Raw genomic sequence first — 20,937 nt, forward strand, 5'->3', positions numbered from 1 at the left:
ACGCCAACACAACCTGAACATCATCTCCTACGCCGATGACACCCAGCTGATCCTCTCCCTGACCAACGACCCCGCCAGAGCCAACCTACACGAAGGGATGAAAAACGTGGCCGAGTGGATGACGACCAGCCGCCTGAAACTGAACACAGACAAGACGGAAGTCCTCATCCTGGGCTCCTCACCCTCCGCCTGGGACGACTCCTGGTGGCCCCCCGCCCTGGGCAACGCACCCAAACCGACAGACCACACACGCAACCTGGGCTTCATCCTGGACTCCTCCCTCTCCATGACCAGACAAGTCAACGCCGTCTCCTCGTCCTGTTTCAACATCCTGCGCATGCTACGTAAGATCTTCCGGTGGATCCCCACCGAGACCAAGAAGACGGTCACCCAGGCCCTCGTCACCAGTCGACTGGACTACGGCAAAGCCCTCTATGCCGGTACCACCGCCAAGCTCCAGAAGAGACTCCAGCGGATCCAGAACGCCTCGGCGAGACTCATCCTCGACGTCCCCAGACGAACTCACATCTCCAGACACCTGAGAGACCTGCACTGGCTCCCGATCAACAAAAGAATCACCTTCCGGCTCCTCACCCACGCACACAAAGCCCTACACAACCAAGGCCCGACCTACCTCAACAGCCGCCTCAACTTCTACGCTCCCAAACGCCACCTCCGCTCGACCAGTCACGCCCTCGCAGCCGTCCCCCGCATCTACAGAGCGACAACAGGAGGAAGATCCTTCTCCCACCTGGCCGCCAAGACTTGGAACGCCCTCCCCACCGACCTACGCCTGACCCAAGACCACCTCTCCTTCAGGAAGAAGCTCAAGACCTGGTTGTTCGAGCAGTAGCGGACCCCCCCCCCCTAGCGCCTTGAGACCCTCCGGGTGAGTAGTGCGCTTTATAAATGCCTATGATTGATTGATTGATTGGGAGCATAGTCCATTTTGTGCATATCCATAGCTTTCCTTTCTTTGTCACTCTTTCCTTCGACGTCCATGCAGCCGTAATTTTTTTTAATAGTTTAATCCAACTTTCCAAAGCCGATATCTTTGGCATACTGCCTGAAACACTGGCGACACATGTTCAAACCATACTTGCGAATCAGTCTGTGACTGTTCGAGCACACGCGGCAAGATCGGGAACCCTGTCCGAACTTCCTCGGGTGGCTCCAGTAGAGCTGCTGGTGATCCATCTTGTTCTTTCACAGATGGCGTTGCGGCTAAGGCTTTTCCATACTCGGTGGCCAATGGGGACGAGGAAGAGGAGGCAGCGTACTCAGGATGCCGGGGACCCTATGACTGGCGCGGGGACTCCAGTATGGCAGCGGCGGTCTTTACGAGGCACTAAGCTGCGACGTTGAACCCCTGAAATGGCGGCCTCGCACGGCAGAATCCTCCAGCAGCAATAGAGTTCCCCAAGAGGCGCGGACCACATTGGAGCCCAGGAGGGGGCCACTGGTTGAGCATTCGCCCCCGAGTGAACGGGGTTAGTGCAGGGAGACCTCGAGGCAGCGACCGGGCCCCCAGGCCAGGCATACACATGAAGGTGAGAGTGGCCTCTCCCCCCGCGGCGCGATTGACCGCTAAAGTTGCAGGCAAAGGGCTGAATAGGCTGAGGACAGGCAGAGAAGAGGGCAGTCTACCCAGGCCGGTCCCGCTGGGCAATACTGCGCGCCAGGGGAGGTGAGAACCCCCAGCCTTGTGCCTGACCCTAAGATGGCACCCATTGTCCTCCCAGTCAGACCACGGTGACTCCAGCATGGACAGCGACAACAGGACCCACGCACCACGTGAGCTGGAGGGAACCATACTGTAGCAGTCTCCAAAGAAACGTGCAGCCCACCTGGAGGTGGGGGGAGTGCCTGGCCCCTGGTGCGACTGAGAACAAAGCAACGCCACCACAGATTCCTCACGACGGCGCAGCTCACCCCCCTCTGACCCTGTGGCTCTAGAGCAGAGGGCTGTGGGGGGGTGACACAGAGCTGCCCTTATGCCACCCAAAAAAGGGCAGCCCAACAAGGCCTCCAGCTACTTCGGGGCGCCTAATGCAGGAGGAGGAGGGCATCCAGGTGACAAGTGGAAAGGCGCTCACCCGGAAGGACCTCCTTGCAACCTTGAAGGACTTCAAAAGGGAGCTCAGAGAAGACTTAAATGCGGACATAGGAGCCTCCTTTGACTCCTTCAAGTTGGAAATGGGCCCAAAAATGATTGTGCTCCACTCTGACGTAGACTCAATTGGGATCTGCAAGGTCGAATCCAACAGTTAGAGGAGGGTGCAGAATCCCTTACTGCCCAGTTGAGCCTTTCGCAGCGAGGGTGAGAGCGAATCCCAGGATTAGTGGGATTCGGTTTGGCTCGGATGACCACAAACTCTTGTTGTTTGCAGACGATGTACTCTTGCCAATAACCAACCCAGTTGCCTCCCTGACCGGAATACACCAGGAACGGTTTCAGGCTTCAAGGTTAATCTAAATCTTTTATACTAAACTTAACTTTGACCCCAGAGGTGCTAATAACGGTAGAGGAGATGTCTTCCTTTCGATGAGCGTGTAAGGCAATTACATACTTAGGTGTACAAATTACTCCCAAGCTGAGCGATTTATATAGGGCCAATTTCCCCCTGTTGCTTAGTCAGCTTAAAAATTACTTCAAAAAATGGAGTGTAGCCTACAGATGAACGTGCTCCCCCGCCTCCTCTATCTCTTCCAGGGGCTACCTATCCTGCCTGAGAAGGGGTTATTTAAAGAACTGAGATCCATGGTTATCAATTTTATATGGCAGGGGCATAGAGCGTGTCTTTCTCACCGCCTCTTGACTAGGCCACGACTCAGTGGAGGCCTTGCTCTCACAGATTTCTTAGTATATTACAGAGCGGCTCAACTGCAGGTCCTGGGTGAATGGTCACTGAGGGAATCAGAGAAACTGCGGCTCCACATAGACAGGCAGGTGACGGGTAGAACCATTTGGGACTTGCCATGGAGACAGAGAGCGGACAGGTCAGCCAATGCCTATCCGAGCATACCCACAGCAACAACCCTCCAGGTATGGGACACGGTGACCAAAACCCTACCATTGACGACATTTCCATCCCCCTATACCCCCATTGATTTTAGCACTGCCTTCCCCCAGTGCTTTGAGAAGGGCCCTTTGATCATTGGAGGGAGGGAGGATGCCTCCTAATTTCAGACCTCTTCACCGGAGGGAAGATACGCTCCTTCGCAGACTGCGCAAGCCATTTCCAGCTTCCACAAACTGAAGGCTTCCATTATGCTCAGTTAGTACAGTGGGTCCAGCAGCCGCAGATGCGACAGGCAGCCACTAGGGAACTATTACCGTTGGAAAAATGTGTCCAAACTGGCAACACAGGGAGGGGGTGCATCTCCTTCCTCTATACACTCTTGCTTACACTGGGCACACAGATCACTGCGCCACAAAACATTTTGGGAAGGCATTCTACTGACCCCGCCTTCAGAAAAGCAATGGGAATCCCTGTACAAAGATATTGTGAAATACAATCACTCCATGTTCCTGAGAGAGGCCCACTATAAAACGTTATACAACTGGTACCTCTACCCACAAAAACGACATTAAATTTTTCCCGACACGACCGATCGATGTTGGTGAGGTTGCGGCCTCCTGGTGGACTTTAAACATATATGGTGGGATTGCCCTGCTATACAGCCCTTCTGGAAGGAAATATTGTCCCAGATCAGGCTAATACTGGGGTACCCGATTGGGGACTCCATGGAACATATACTCCTGGGAGTTCACAACCCAGTTCTCAAGTATCAGACCCAAGGGGACTGATCCATCATGTGGCTGTGTCTAGGTGCGGCCAAGTTGGTTCTGGCGGCAGCCTGTAAGAAGCCAGAGGTTCTGTCACTTACACAATGGCACGCCCGCTTATGGCACGCATTGGCCTTGGAACGATAGTCGAGGACTCCCGTAAGAGCTTCGACTATATTTGGAGCCCGCTAGTAAGCTATATATCGGAGGGGCTTCCTCTATTCGCATGCAGTCCAAGACTGAGGGCACTGGTGGTCAGATGTACGACCCGCCAATTAGCGAGTCGCAAATTGAGGCGCATTTGCGACTCGCAATTTGCGACTTGCTAATTGCAATGCATAACAGTGTCTCAGACACGGTTTGCGATTCCTAATGGGGTCGCAAATTGCATGCCTCATTAATATTAATGAGGCAGGAGCTATTTGAGACCCCATTAGGAATGGATAGCACTCACAGGGATGGTGGCCTGCTGACCATGTCTGTGAATGTTTTTTTAATAAGGCAGTTTTTTTTAGTTTTTTTTAATGCAGACTGTTTTTCTCTAAAGGATAACGGGATACATTTAAAAAAGAAAAATGAAACTATTCAGCTTCATTTTTTTAAGGGCAGGCAGTTGTTACGAGTGGTTTACCACCTACTTGAAGTAGGTGGTAAACTGCGATTTTTTTGCGGTTGCAAAACATTAGTACATAGCATGTTGAATCGCTATTAGTAAGGGACACCCTTCCTAATACCGAGAGTCCCAGATGCTATTTTGCGAGTCAGTGACTCGCAAAATAGCATTTGTACATGATATTACCCTTTTTTGCAGCCGCCAACGGGAGGATCTCCCATATGCGGCGGCATAAAAGGCTTGTACATCTGGCCCTGCATCTCTTCCTGATATCGTGGGGGACTGCCTTCCCCCGAGTTTGGCCCCCCCCCCCCAACATGTGAGCCCTCCCGTGCAGGTCACGGGAGCTTACTTCTCGACCCCTCTCCACATATCAGAATATAAGCCTATGTGTCTCCCTGGGTATGGTTGGTTTTTAACTTTTTCTTTTCACTAAACCATTGGTTTTTGTTTTACTACCTATGGTGGCGTTCAAATATTTCAGAGTTCAGCTTTGGCGACCTGTGCTTCTCCTGTACGCAGGTTAATATGATCGCATTCGGAATCTGTGCAAGGTTCTCCTCTCAGATTTTGCTCAAAGGGGCAGTCTGAAACTTGTCACTAAACTGTGCTCAAACTATAGCTATCTAATACATGGATTATGCTCCTGTGAAGAAGGATTGAACGCAATATGGTTTCTATAAAATGTTTGTAACCTTTGCAAAAAACGTCGTAGTAAAACTGCATTTTTGGATTATTCTGTATTACTGGATGCCTACAGTTGCCTAAGTCGATCTTCAGGTGCCATGTAACGGCACCACTCCAGGGGTAAGGGTAGGAGAGGTTAGGGGGATAAGGGAGTGCGGCTGGTGGGTCAGGCTTCAGGGTTTGAGGGAGGGTAGGAGGACGGATCAAGAGTGAGGAAGGGGGGGATAGGAGGGCACATGGGTGTGGGGTAGGCATGAGGGTCAAAATGGAAAAAAGCAGCAAATATTGAGAAGCAGACAGCGCAATGTCACACAATACGTTGACAATTCTTTCATGTAATGTAAATTGATTAAATAATATATTAAAGACCCAGGGAATGCTAGCCTTGTTTAGATCTTTACAGTCAGATATAATATTGCTGCAGGAGCCACATTTGAAAAATAAGGGTGTACTACCTTCGATTACACGTTCTAATAAGCTACAAAACAAACCAAGATCTATAAAGGCCCTGCAAGTTTTAATTCAAGATTTCTCCCTTATGGATCCCTGGCATACACAGAATGACGCTTTTCTAGAAAATACGTGTTATTTTAAACACTATGGTACTGCGTTATGTTAGCATGCGAGGGAGCAAGTATTGTTAAGAACGTATTTTCAGATCACGCTTTGATAAGCCTATTTATTCCAGATGGAGCTTTAATAAGGCATTATTAATAGAAGACGGCTGGGTGGAGCGGATGAAATGCAACTTGGAGGAATTTTTAAAGCTTAATATTGATTCAGCATCAGACTTTGCATTTTAAGCAGCATCAAAAGCATTTTTAGGGGCATGCAATTGCATTCTCTGCCTCTTCTAGACAGAAGGAGAAAACAGGATAATCTGAGTGAGGTGGTAGATAAGGCCATTGTGGAATTTGCCCCCACTCCATCCGATAGGACGATGAAAGTATTGAAAGAAGCTAAGCAGAACCTACATGATTTTATTTTGCAAGTTAAACTTTGAATCATTCCTCAAACCTACACCAAAGGTATGAAGAAAGTGAATATGTTGGTAGGTTTTTGGCTTGCTCCATAAAATCTAGACATAATTCTAATTGTATCAGAAGAATAAAAGATCCCATGCAGAATATTAGAACTCTCCCATCAGAAGTGACCCAGATCTTTTATCATCATTATGTCAAAATGTATTCCCGGGGATAGGTAGTTCACATGAGATAATAGAAGGATGGCTTTTGGACAATGAAGTCCCAACCTTAGCAAAAGTCCAAGCTGAGTAAATTTAATCGCCATAACTTTACTGGAGGTACACAAAACGATGAAATCCCTTCCTAATGGCAAAGCTTGTGGTAAGTATGGGCTGCCGGATGAATTTTATAAAGCTTTTTCACAACAGTAAGCACATTTTTTTGTTAATTTATAGGATCAAATTTTTCAAGGGTGCAGTGTTTCCAGTTCATTCTCGGAGTCCATAGTAATTAGTTTTTTTAAAAAGGAGAAAGCGGAACTTGATCCAAACTCATATCGTACCCATTAGTCTCCTTAATAGTGATTCTAAGCTGTTAATCAAATTATAGCAAAAAGGGTTACAGCTGAAGCACAAAATATTATTAATCGAGATCAAAATGGCTTTCTCCCTGGGAGATTTAAAACTTCAAATATTTTTTTTTAATACAAGCTATAGATTATTTTTCAATCGAGAATATGAATGCCACTGCCATTATCCTTGATGCTGAGAAAGCATTTGATTTAGTGGAGTGGGAAGTACTTTTTGTAATTCTTTTTAAATTCGCATTTCCAGCTAGTTTTCTATCAATGTTACGAATGTTATATTCAGGGCCCAAGGCAACTATAGTGATTAATAATATATCAGCAGGAGACATAAATATTAGTCGGGAGACATAAATATTAGTCGTGCCACTTGTCAGGGATGCCAGAAGTTACCCATTTTGTTTGCGCTATTTATAGAGCCATTTGCTTGTGCTCCTCGTTCAGATCAATCCATTAAACCTCTTGTTAATGACGAGCCAAAACTTAAGATACACGCGGATGATATGGTTTTATATGTAAAGGTAGATAAGGATAATGTTCAATGAGTCTTTAATAAGATTTCCGAGTTTACGGCGATAAGGGGCTATAACATCAACCAAGTAAAATATGAAGCTTTAATTTTTAACAGCTCCCCTGAGATACTACCAATCACTATGCAAGTGTCTTTTTCAGCTACACATCCGATTAGATATCTTGGGATCAAGGTGACGACAAACTATAGTGATCAATACGTGTTGAATTATGCCCCTTTATTAATCAAAGCTTGTGCATTAATCAATCGTTAGGATAAACTTCCTTTTACAATTATTGGTAGTATATCGCTTAAAAAATGAATTTGTTACTGTTATTTTTGTTTGCTTTTTCAAATGTTCCCATCAAGTTAATCTAGGCTTTTTTTCAGCCTTGGAAGGCGATATTCGGTCTTTAATATGGAAGTCAAAGCGACCCAGGGCCAAACGGTCAGTACTTTCCTTGACTTAAGAGGAGGGAGGCTTAGCTATCCCTTGCTTGAGAACTTACTATCACGCCACACTTTTAAGCTGGCTCAGGTTTACATCAAAGAATATTACTGTTGGAGATAATTCTTATCTACACATTAGGTTAAAAATAGCAAAAACAGATACGATTCTATATTATTACCCTCAAATGAAGTTAGAGGGATTTGTTGGTCTGAGTTTCAGCTTGGAGCGTTCTACACTAACTTGTTGGGCAAACATTGGATTCCATACATTAGGGGATTTTTTCACAATAATGCTTTTATTACATGGCAATAATGTAAAAAAAGAGAGGGGGTGACCAGGAGCTAGTTAATGGTCCAGTGCCTGTGCTCCAAGCGAAACATGAAGTCAACAAAAAGGGGGGGACACTGATCCAGATGAGTATTGCTAAAAAAGTCACTCACTCATTCAAGAGAAAGAAAGAAAGAAAAGAAGGGAGCAGGGGATCCTAGGTCTAGGACTCACTCACGGGGAGGGAAGAGCAAATCTTGCCTCTTGTTGCACTCAAACACCCAGAAGGATGTCATGCTTCATCATCGGGCAGTTGCTCCTCGTCGGTCCGGCGCTGCAATGCCCTACGGGTCGCCTGAAGGGTCACTTTCTCAGAGATCTTTTGAGAACTGCTATTAGGTGCATGAGGGTATGTGGGGTGAGTCCTAAAATGGAGGGTGAAGAAATGCGTGCAGGGAATTAAAACTGACTAAGGGTTGCCAGAAGGAGTACTTTTAATGTGATGATACCCTTGTCAGAGTAAAAAACCCGTAGGTTAGAAGTTACCCTTGTTGGCGCAGTGTGCCCAGGTAACTATGAGGTTGACATGTTTCGCGCCTATGTGGTCATAAAGATCTGTGCCGTTTCATCAGGACCAAATTAAACTGTGTGTGATGTGTTGTGCACGTGAACAGTAATAAAAGGGTAAACACCCTCTGGGCGATCAGTGCAGGCCGGTAACTACGAACCCTGTAGTTATGGCTACAACTTAATAGTCGAAACCGCTCCTGATCGTGACCTAGAAACGTGAAACAGATAAATGAGGAGACATATCAGGTAGGTTAGTGAGGCTCCATGATATGCCTCAATGAAATATGTTGGGAAGAACGCCTGTTGCGTTTAGTAAAAGAGAACACAAGAGACAGACTGAGTTTGAAGAGTACGCTCAATCCCAAGCATCCAGCGCTGTGACTCAACCAGGTTTGAGCGACGGACAAGCCAAATAGCCATGTCAAGTAAGCAGCAAAACCTGTTAACTGTCCAGCCTGCAACCTGGAGCCACCAGCAATGGGGGTTGGTACCAGGAGATGTCGGAGCCCAGCGGTAGCACCCCTCAGTGAGCTGGACATGCTGTATTTCCCAGCTAATGTGTATACTAGTACTAATCGATGCATGAAATGCGGACAGTAGGAAGGTACAACTAGCCTCCATGCGCTGTGCAGATACGTTAGAATAAAAAGCAGTAACAAGCGCTAATGAGACAGAAGCATACACAATTAATTATTCTGCGTGATGTGGCTAAGGACCCTTACCTAATAAAGAAAGGAGAAGTACTCCATGGGCCAGAGGCGTAGGGTGCCCGCACCTTACCGAGCTATAGAGAAAAGACAACATGGTAGAGCAACAACATGAGATACTAACATGCCCAGCAGTCCATGGTACAGTAACTTACTGTTTTAGGTTCCCTGGTCCCTGTTTCAGATTCCTACTCACAGTTTAGCTTGGGTGTCCGCTGATTCACACCTGCCCCGTCCTGACGTCTGCCAGAAAGTAAAGAGGACCAGGTGGAGGCCACCCAGATATAGTGGCGAAGATTAAGGAAAAGGTGGTACCTGCATTCGGTATGCTTCGTCATGGTCGCAATGTACTGCGCATGCGTGTACTATCAGGATGGGCTGTGCTCTGAAGGTATTGAGCTCATGTGCATGGAGAAGACACTCGGCGCACGTGCAAGAGAGGCCAAGCAGCCCGCTCTCGTCTGTACATATGCATGCCACGTTTGACAAAGGAATGAATGTGCGGTTAGCGTATGGCTATGTTCATGTGGGAGAACTTTTTCATCCTGCTAGTAAAAACGTTTAAGCCTGTTATACCAAGCGTGATACAAAACGTGTGCAGGAGTAGTCCCTCTGGGCCATATTTGGGCCATATTTGCTGTTCATAGTATTTGTCTCATAGCCTAGACATTCTAGTGGGCTAAGGAGGGTCCAGTGGGGCTTCGGAGGGATATCCCAAAGGAGGATCCGGAGAGTGGCAGTGCACCCAAGGTCCCTACTGGCTGAGGGTGGCATATGCTGGTGTGCGAACCATGGCAACGGTTGGGCCCTGTTCAAACAGGAGCGATGTGATAGTGACTAGGCAGGGGCAGTGCTGGAGGGTGGAGAAGAAATGGGCCCTGCCCCAGACAGAATGCCGCCCTTAACATTTCTATGGGGCATAGGCTAGAAGTATGTATAAGTGTGCCTGTAAGAGTGCTGGAGTAGTACAAATAGTGGTGCCTCTAGGTCATATGTGGACATGGCATTAGAGTTCAGTCCATGGTATTTCATCATTCAAGCCCTGTTCGTGGGTACGGAGACGGTGGACCCACCTTTGTTCACGACGTAGTAGTGAGGCGCTGCTTCACCTTTGGTCGGCCTCTAGAATTGTCCATTGTATTGCCTCACAGGGATGGCCCTTCTCAATGAAGTGATTGGTCATTTTGGTCGCTGTCCGTCCGCGTCTGAAGATGCTCTTGTGCTCACTGATCCTCACCTTCACGGGTCGGATAGTCATCCCCACGTATCTTAGTGGGCACGGACAGGTGATCAAGTATACACAGTTTGTGGTGTTACAATTAGTGTGTTTTCGATGTTCCCACACAAAATCGTCCAGTTGTAGAGTCTTAGTGTGTTTTGTCAGGGAGCATGCACCACAGACCACGCATGGGTGGTGTCCTGTTACAGCTGGCAGATTCCATAAGGTAGTGTCCTGGGGTTTCTTTGTGTGCCGGGTACGAGTGTTTACCAGCTGGTCATGGAGGTTCATGGTGCGTATGAACACAAAACGTGGTGGTTCGAGATTTAGGGAGTCAGTGTTAAGGATCCTCCAGTTGTGACGAATGATGTCCATTATCTTATTAGATAACGGGGTGAACGTGGTAACACATGGGATCACATCGCTGGTGTGTGGCTCCCTGGTCTTGAGTAGTCCTTGCGGTCATTGTTCCTGGCGCGCTTCCTCGCCTTCTGGACGACGTCCCTAGGATAATCCCTCTCGTATAGATTGTTGGCAAGTGAGTTCGCTTGTACATCGAACTCTTGTATCCTGCTACAGTTCCGTTGAATCCTCAAGAACTGGCCATACGGTAGGTTCTCCCTCAGGGCTTTGGGATGGTAGCTCTTAAAGCTAAGAAGACTATTGCAGTCAGTGGTTTTCCTGTAGGTGGTTGTATGTAAGTAACCGTCCTCAAGGCTGATAAGAAGGTCCAGGAAGGGAATGGCCTTCTTACTGGATGTCTTCGTGAAGCGTAGGTGGGGGTCCCAGTTATTAATCTACTCGTATAACTTGACAGAAGTATCCTCAGACTTAATTACATGGCAAGCACTTAATTGTGAACATAGATCACTGAGTCCAACACTCTTTTTTCAGTTATTCTCAAATTAAGCATTTGTGTTCAAGTCACTCGATTGAGCCTAATGAGGAGGCTGAGAAAATAGGGCAAGCTTTTCTTTTGTTTCACGGCTTAAGGGAATGGGCAAATGTAACATAATTCTGCAGCAATATTTTGGAGTTAAGTTGATATTGATACACATTAGCAGAATAAGCAATACTTCCTTATAACAAATGACATTGGGATTATTAGAATTGTTTTAAAAGAAAAACTATCCGAGTGGCCAACTATAAGCGTATGAGCTATTATACACCAGTAAAAATTCTAAAAATTTACCATGCTGCCCATTCCTCTTGCTTTAGATGTAGACCTCAGCCAGAAGACAGGCTTCACATGATATTCACCTGTCCTAAATTGAATGGATTCTGGACAGGGATTTTTTGTGAAATAAGTCAATGGACAGACACATTAATTCCACCTGATCCGATGAGAGCTCTTTTTGGCGTTCCGTTAAGTACTCATAATTTAACTACCAAATTGAATCAACTTTGTTTCATAGCCTCGTTGGTCGCCAAGTCTCTGATTTGGTAAACTGGAAGTCGTTAAATTTACCCACCATGAATCAGTGGAGTAACAAGAAGAGTAAACTGCATGGCCATGAGCATCTGTATGCAAAGAGAGTAGGTGCTATTAAGTGTTTTAACGAAAGTTGGTCAAGCTGGCAAAAGGTGTCGGGATTAGAATAGGAAGTCATGAATTTAGTACTGTTGAGTATAGTATTTCAATAATTCAGTAGCTTAGTTTTTATATTCTGGCTATGGGTAGATATTTGGATAGGTTTATGAATATTTTATTTTTTTAGGAATCTTTGGCATTGGGAAACTGTTTATTACTATTTAAATATTTTTAATTATACAGAGGAAATGTTATCAAGAATTATTAATTGAGTGATGTTCTTATGAAGATTATTAATTATTTAATAATGCATTAGGGATAATTTATATGCAATATTAATAATTATGAATTTTGAAAAAGAATGATGCTGTTTTACTCTCCAGTAAAAAAAAAAGAAAAGAAAAGTCATTGAAGGAGGCAGACCACTAGGTCAAAACAAGTGTGACGAAAACTACCACTGGAGGGGAGACCAAATGAAAGAGGTTAAAAAGCCCCCCCCCCCCAAGGTAAAGAGGGAAACTCTAAAAACAAAGTCTTCTCCAGGCCCCAAAAACCCTGTTGAGGAGGGAGGCCTATGACTCTTCACAGCTAAAGCGTGGTTATCAGGTAAAGAACTGGGATCCAAAGAAGGCTTGGTGCCAGGACTGTAAAACCGCAGGGCACCAAACTGGAGACTCTGGTTGTAAAAACTAAAACAATGTCTCTAGTTTACCTGCAGTAAATGCAGTTGCCAATCTCCAGATAGGATTCCAGGAGAGGACTGGCCAGGTCAGGGAGCTCCGTTAGGCGATTTTAGAAGGGGATGTGGATGTAGCCACTTTAGAGAACTGGCCACTAATATGCAAAAATACAGACAGCATCCTGTTATTAATGGGGTTAGGGTGGGGGCAGTGAATGGCACTGGTGCTACTGTCACCATGGTGACTAAGCAACTGGTGTCCTCTGAACAGTATCTGCCTGGAAGGATCCAGTCGCCAATACGGACAATGTGACAATAAACCATCCCATGGCCATGGTGTCCTATGGCTGGGAAGGAGTTGCTAGTCAAAAATAGGTAGCAGTGTCTTCATCCAGTCCAGTTGATTGCTTGCTTGGCATATTTTGGAGTCCTCGGCTTGGGCTGAGGCAGAGCTGAGAATCCATGCAGAAATGCTTGAAATCCAACACTGGGTGTGCATAAAAACCAGAATGCAGACCCAAGAGTGAAAAAGAGGTGCTGGAGTCTGGAATAATGGTTCAGCCCTCCAAGAGTAAAGCCAGGAAGGCTGGGGAACCGGCTTCAAATCAGACACCAGACCTTTCTACTCAGGAGGAAAAAGAATCCGCCCCAGAGGGAACGGAGGCTCAGGAGCTGGAGCCTTACCTGGCTGAGTATTTGGGCCCAGGGGGGCCCTCTAGAGAAGATCTGTGCTAGAAAACCTGTCCTACTCTTGAAAGCCTGGACAGCAAGCTGCTGCTCAGGAAGGAGGTGGCATCAGTGGTTCCCACAGAACCTATTGAAAGGAGGGAATCTGTCACATGGAGGCCAAACCTGGTGCCACTAGGAGAGTGATAGTGCATCAGGCGTTTAGGTAATTCCTCCTCACTTTGGCCCTTAATATCCCCCTAGCTGGATACCTTGGCCAGACCAAAACTTGAAGTAGGCTAGTCTGCTGCTTCTACTGGCCAGGGATGCACCAGAAGTTAAAGGAGTATCATAACTCCTGCGTCACCCGTCAAGCCAGTGGCAAGACAGGTGGCCACCCAAACGCTCCCGTATTTCCACCTACAGTGGTTGAGGTTCCCTTTGAGAGGGTAGGGATTAACATTGTCGGTCCCCTAGACCTTCCTATAGCATCAGGAAAGATATAGTCTGGTGGTAGGAGATCATGCCACCAAGTATCCTGAGGTTATTACCCTTAAGACTACCACTGCCATTGCAGTGGCTAGGACCCTCCTTGGTATCTTTACCAGGGTGGGGTTCGCTAAGGAAGTGGTGTCAGATAGAGGCATGAAGATCATGCCTGGCTACATGAAACACATGTGGAAGGAGTGTGGAGTGACTTACAGATTCACTACCACTACCATCCTCGGTGTAATGGCCTTGTTGAAAGATTTATCATGACCATGAAAGGTACAATTGGTGGAGTCCTTGAAAAACCTAGAAGGAGATGGGAGGTCTTACTTCCATGTCTGATTTTTTTCTACAGGTAAGTTCCATGGAAGGAAATGGGGTTCCTTTCCTTAAAACTTTTGTTTGGTCATCCTGTCAGGGGACCATTGTGCCTTGTGAAGGAAGGATGAGAGAAAACATTTGTTCAGCCTAAGCAAGATATAGTGGACTATGTACTTTGTACTCTGCTACAGGATGGCTGAATACATGGTGACAGTAAATAAAAAAAAAGTTGAGGTCAGCAAGGAGCTTCATAAGCAATGGTATGACCATAAGGCTGCTATGGTTAAGTTCCAATCAGAGCAGAAGGTGTGGGTTTTGGAGTCAGTGGCTCCTAGGTTTCTCCAAGATAAGTGGAGTGGGGCGTGGCTTGACGCAAGGCAAAATGGCTGCATAATATCGCGGCTCTGCCGGCCACCGACATAATCCTGCAGTAATCCTGTTTCCCTGAAGCCATCGGTCCTTTTACACTGCGGCGTGTGATATCCTGACACTGGGGGATTGTTTATCGGAGAAATTGCTGCAGGAAAAGGCACTAACGACGCGAGGATTGGCGATTCAACCTGACGCCACGCTGGAGACAATACGGTGGCCTTCATATCCAGGTCATAACGTATCGGAGTCCGCGGGCCGAGCAGCGACCGGGCCAGATGCATTGCGACCGATTGCCGCTCCTACGGACTCTAGTTTCATTTGGCGCCCGGACGGGAGTAATCTGAGGTGAGGCGCATTGCTGTATGGCTGCCGGAAGGACCCGCTAGCAACCGTCGGAGGTTTGTTTGCCGTGGCCTCGGCGCACCGAGGTGAGCTGCGCGCTCTGGGGGCCGCTCCACGGGGCTCGACGCGGATGAGGGAGATCCCGGAGTGGCTCGGTAAGAGCCCACATGAGAAACACTGAAGCAGCTGATTGAATGTGCCGTATGGGGAACCGTGACCGCGTAGTGGTACAAACGGAGAGACACTGAAACGGCTAATTGATGGTGCCGTCTGAGGAAACAGGACCGCATGGTGATACAGCCTGATATTATGTGGGAAACGGCAGTAAAACTGAGTGCGCATAAATAATTGAGACGTTCCATGAAGGTCTGCTGAGACTGTTGGCACCAACATCTATGAGCTTTGAAATATTTGTAGGGACACAGGCCAGTATCCCGACAGTGGTGAGTGCCATACTGTGACTTAGCTACACCCCTACTGCCCTTCAGATACTGCGCGAGCACCACACATAGCGCCGTACTGCCCCAGACATCGGAGTTGGAGTGTGGGTGTGTGTTGCAAGGACAACGCGCTCCATGTCAATTGCTGTTTGACTAAACTCATACACACTACCCTCAGGTGGAACTGTGTTGCTGCATGATCACGTTGGCGTGGCAGACTGGGCTATCCGTCAGATGCGCGCATGTTGTTCCTTAACAAGCTGAACGGCACTGATAAGCGCGAGTGGCTGCATAACTGGGAGTACCCAATGGCTCGCTACACCCCATGTGGTACTTTGAAGGCCCCCCTGGCATATTACTAAATTGATAGTTAGAGCAAAACCAATCGAAGTTTCTCTGTTGGGCTATTGTCTACACGCTGATTCTACACAATGGGAAAACCGGACAAACATCAACCGCGACTAACGTTCAAGTTGTGCAAATCTGGTAAACCCCAATATGCCTCAGATTCAGAGCTGGATGGTGCCGCCTCAGCCCCGTCCACTTTGGAGAAATCCTTATCTGCTATATACATGAGCCTACAATCCATAAACGACAATATGGAAGCGCTAAATGGCCGAATTGACAGCATCTCCGCTAAGCTTGATAAACAAGGCCTGCGTATTGGAGAAGCGAAGCAACGAATATCAAATACAGAGGATGGCCTACAGAAAACTGAGACGAAAACATCCGAAATGGAACAACTCTTGGTGGTCATCCAAGCCAAGAATGAAGACCTCGAATCGCGATCAAGACGCAACAACGTACGCATTTTGGGGCTTCCTGAATCGACCAATGTTGGGCGCCTAGAAACGTATGTCGAAAATCTGTTCCGAGAGCTTTGTGGTAAAGACACGCTATCCAGTATGTTTATTGTGGAGAGGGCTCATCGCTCACTAGCAGCGCGGCCGCCTCCGGGAGCGCCACCTAGGCTGATTATTGCCCGCCTACTCAATTATAGAGACAGACACTATACTTTGTGCTTCTAGACAAAAAAGAAATGTCAATCATCAAGGTAATGCCCTCTCCTTCTACCCTGACTTTAGAGTGACAGTGCAAGTCGCGCATAAAGAATTTCAATCGGTCAAGAAATTCCTGTCCGCAGAAAAGATCCCTTACGCCATGCTGTACCCGGCGCGTCTCCGTATGGGAATGAAGGATAAAGCTAAAATCTTTGCAAATCCCAAACTTGCCCCGGACTACGTGTAAACACTGCAGCGCAAAAAAACACCATCTCCCACCAATTCGGATTTCGATGAATGAGAAAAAGGCCAATACACTCCAATTAAATGATCGGGAAGAGGTTGTGCAGGGTGATCCGACCCTAGTGTTATATTGAGAGCCAGTGCATCTGGACGGCGCCCAGTTGGACGCATTCTTAATGCCCTGTGCTTTGTAACTGCAATGTTGAGGCACTCTGATGCCTCTGTATCATTTTATGTTGTTGACTTTGTTTTACACAGGCCTTTATAGGCACAGGACACGGACTCGTTGAGTACACATCTTTATTTCTCGTCTGTAACGGTGGCTCAGGTGCTATATTTGGACACTCGGTGGCCACCTCCTCTGTTACTGGGAGGCAGGTTGTGTCGTAATGCCTCCCTGAATGGTTATACCCCACTGTACTGTATTATTATTGTTGTTTTTTGCATTGGGATTTTCTAGGGATGTTGGGTATGGCTTTGCCAATGTTAGGGTGCTGAAGTTTGAGGGGGCAAATGCAAAAACAACAGTTGATGGACAGAATGCAGAACAATGTCATACATTCACCCCAGTACAGAGATCTGGGCCTAAATCCATCGTTTTTTTGCTCACCATGCCATTCCACTTTGAACCCAGTGTGAGGGGGGTTGTAATGTTGCTTTTAATTTTGTACGATGTGATCGCACAATTTCACAGGATAAGATTGCATTTATTGGGGATTATAGGGAAACAATCTATATTTTAGATTCTGCTTTCTTTTGCATGTACTATTTGCTGACCAAGGGCTATTGCAAGGAATTTGGATGTGGGGTATCGGAGCACATTATAGGGATCTCTGAAACGAGATTGTACCTATATGCTGATTTATTGTACAACGGCCCTCATGATTATACAGATCCTAATCCCCACTCACTTCCACGTAAAGCTGGTTACTTACAATATGAACAATGATTACACTTGCCTGACGAGGAATATAAGGGGGCTCAACACCCCCCAAAAAATCCACCAAGTGCTAGCTTACCTGGACAGACACAAGGTTCAGATAGCCTTATTACAAGAAACACATCTAACCAAATCCTCAGAAGCCAGAATTGCGACTAGGTGGGCTGGGTACAAGTTAGCGTCATCATACTCCGCATACGCTAGAGGGGTTCTTGTCTTGTTTAGACAAGGTTTGCAATTCACAGCCCTCAGAACATATGTTGATGATAAAGGACGATGCGCTATGGTTCATGGGAAGTTAGGACAAACTATGATCACTGTCATTAACATTTACGGCCCTGTTTCAGACGAACCACAGGTATTTCTCCGAATGCTAGCAGTGCTGCGCACATGGCCAGAGGAAGCAATCTTATGGGGAGGTGATTTCAATACACACTTAGACCTCAACAAAGACAGGCCGAGCCCACAGGGGGCACACACTGTAAAGGTCGCTCAATGTATACGTGATGCCATGTTGGAGTTGGGGCTTGTGGATGACTGGCGCTTACGCAATGAAGTGAGGACAGGCACACACATCACACCTGCATATAACACGTGGTCCAGACTGAATTATTGGCTTTTAAATGAAGACTGCAACAATTTGGTTACTGATGTAGTTCTGCTTCCACGCACATTATCAGACCCTAGCCCAGTAAAGTTACTTATTAGCATACCCACATCTATACACCGCCCGTTCACATGGCGTTTCAGTTTCCTATTTATAATGACACCATAAGGCAAGCGAAAGCGCAATTTTTGTATGTGGGCACAGTAGAAAGCGCTGCCACTCTGCGGGAGGCCTTTAAGGTCGCTGTGAGGGGAGTAAGCATAAGCACTACGGCCGGCATACTGGGAGATATATGAGGTCAACTTTCGAAAATTGAAACTACGCTAGCGAGCCTGGAACGCGACTACATATCCAACCCCAACACCGTTACACTAGCGCATTTAAGAACAGTTAAAAGAATATAACACCATGGCAGAAACAGAAACCCGTTATTTATCATGTCGTTATATCGCGCGAGCATACTGTGAGGGGGGCCGGCCCGGCCGTCAGCTGGCCACCAGGCTCAAATTCCGAAATGAACATTGTCCCATCACGAAAATAGTAGATGCACAAGGGGAAGAACATTACACACCTCAGGGGATAGTTGAACAGTTTAAATCTTGTTATTCCACACTATATACGTCACACGGGAGCGCAGATGAAGCGGCACTAGATGAATATCTTTCTGATATTGTCTGCGCCGGGCTGGCGGATGGCCACCGGGAATATCTCAGCCAACCAATTGGCGAAGAAGATATCAAAGCAGCGATCCAATCTTTACCAAACAAAAAGGCCCCAGGTCCAGATGGACTCACAGCTGAGTTCTACAAGGAATAAGCTGATCTTTTAATGCCCTATCTATTAGAGGTATATGCAGAGGCCCATAAAACGGGTATTCTCCCCTTGTCTTTAAGACAGGCCTTAATTATCACGTTATTAAAAAAAGATAAACCGCCGTCCCAATGTAACTCCTATCGTCCTTTGTCACTAATTAATTTAGATGCTAAAATATTCGACACTCGACTTCAACCCCTAATGGCCTGCCTGGTGCTTCCGGATCAATCTGGCTTTATACTGGAACGCTCTACGTCACATAATTTAAGAACGCTTTTTGCCATGTATCATGTTTTAACGCCAGACCTGTCTGCTGCTGTGGTAATGTTGGATGCAGCTAAAGCATTTGATTAAATTGAATGGTGCTATATGTTTTATATCTTGAAGCGAATGGGGTTTCCGCCCATGTTCATGCGTTGTGTGAAGCTGCTATACACAGAACTGTCGGCAAGGGTCCGAGTGGGGGGCCTCACTTCTGAACCCCTATCCATTAACAGGGGCACTCAAAAGGGTTGTCCCCTCTCGCCCCTACTATTTGCTCTCACACTTGAGCCCCTGGCTTGTGTAATCCGGCAGCGTCACAGGGAATCAGCGCTCAACTTCAATCATCGCCCTGTCCGCATATCATTATATGCTGACGACATGGTGCTTTTTATACGTGAGCCCCATAAATATTTATCCTCACTTCTACGGGAATATATCCGCTTTGGTTTACTCTCTGGACTGGGATAAATCGGTAGTTGTGCCCCTGACGACAATAACTACGCCTCCACAAATGGAATATCCGCTGATTTGGTCTGTAGATCCTGTGAAATATTTGGGAGTGTGGGTGCATCGCAACCCGGAGATTGTCATCAGGGAGAATTATGGCAAAGCATGTACGACAGAATCTCAAGTTGATAGGTGGTCCTCTCTACCCCTCTCCCTGCCTGATCGCATCGCCATTATGAAAATGATCGTGTTACCACGATTTCTCTACCTCTTCAATAATATTCTGATTAAACTGTCAAAACAGCTATTCCAAAATATCCACACCTAACTACTTTGGTTGATATTGAATGGCAAGCAGGCTAGGGTAAGCTGGCACACACTTACTCTGGATTATACACAAGGTGGTTTTTGTGGTCCAGATCTATATATATACTACCTATGTGCACAAGCACAATATGCCTACTACTGGCACAACCCGCATGCCTTCACACCCCATGTGGCGCTGGAAGACGGAGATGCCCACCCCACTCCACTGGCTGGGATACTCACACATACACGCAGAGGCACACCACAAACTGAAATAAACACGGTGGACACCACTATTGCCGCCTGGCTGACTATTGGCAAAATGACAGATAAACTCCAGTTATACGCCACAGCGCTGCCACTAGCACGCCATGCTTCCCTCTCGGTGACTCAGGAAAGGGGGGGCGATCCGATCATTGCAAACGGTGGGTATTCAACGCATGCAGGATGTTTTCGTGGAGGGCCAGTTTCTCACAACTGAAGACCTCCAATACGTTACTAATCAGTCACTGTTGTTTCGGTTCACCATTCATCGATTGAAACAAGCGCTTAAGGCTCATTACGGCTCATTCCCAGAGGAGCCCCTTACATTACAATCATTACAGCTTTTATTAGTGGCACCTTCAAAGTGTAAATTGGTGACCAAATTGTATAAAGTGTTGCGCTCTGAATTGGTGAGGGTAGGGGATGATAGCCTAGATAGGTGGAATAGTAAACTAGACCCTCCACTGGACCCAACTGACTGGGAACACATATGTACATTAACTGGTAAATTGACCCCAAATGGTAATCTAAGAATTATCCATTTAAAATATATCCATTTAAAATATATTCACCAGGTATATCATACACCTCTGAAATTGTATAAAATTGGTCTACGAGACAGCCGTGGTTGTAAGAGATGTTGCCAACCCGACGCAGACTTTTGGCATTTGGTATGGCACTGTGCGGCTGTCGCAAAATTCTGGAGGGAAGTCATACATTGTCTACAGACTACGTCCACTCAACAATTGCAACGTACACCTGCTGTGTGTTTGTTGAGTTATGTGCCTCATATTAAGGGAGCAATGGGGAAATTTTTATGGATTGCTTTACTACTAGCAAAACGAGGAA

At 46.7% G+C, this 20,937-nt stretch overlaps 1 protein-coding gene and 1 pseudogene across 3 annotated transcripts in view; both read right to left on the reverse strand.

The window, feature by feature from the left end:
- LRCH2 (leucine rich repeats and calponin homology domain containing 2) overlaps window positions 1–20,937 on the reverse strand; it is a 1,103,616-nt gene that overhangs the window by 636,584 nt on the left and 446,095 nt on the right. The gene's annotated exons all lie outside the window — the stretch shown is intronic.
- On the reverse strand, window positions 953–1,206 carry LOC146829226 (small ribosomal subunit protein uS14 pseudogene; annotated as a pseudogene).

This window comes from Triturus cristatus, chromosome 5_2, assembly GCF_964204655.1.
Source record: "Triturus cristatus chromosome 5_2, aTriCri1.1, whole genome shotgun sequence".
Lineage (NCBI taxonomy): Eukaryota > Metazoa > Chordata > Amphibia > Caudata > Salamandridae > Triturus > Triturus cristatus.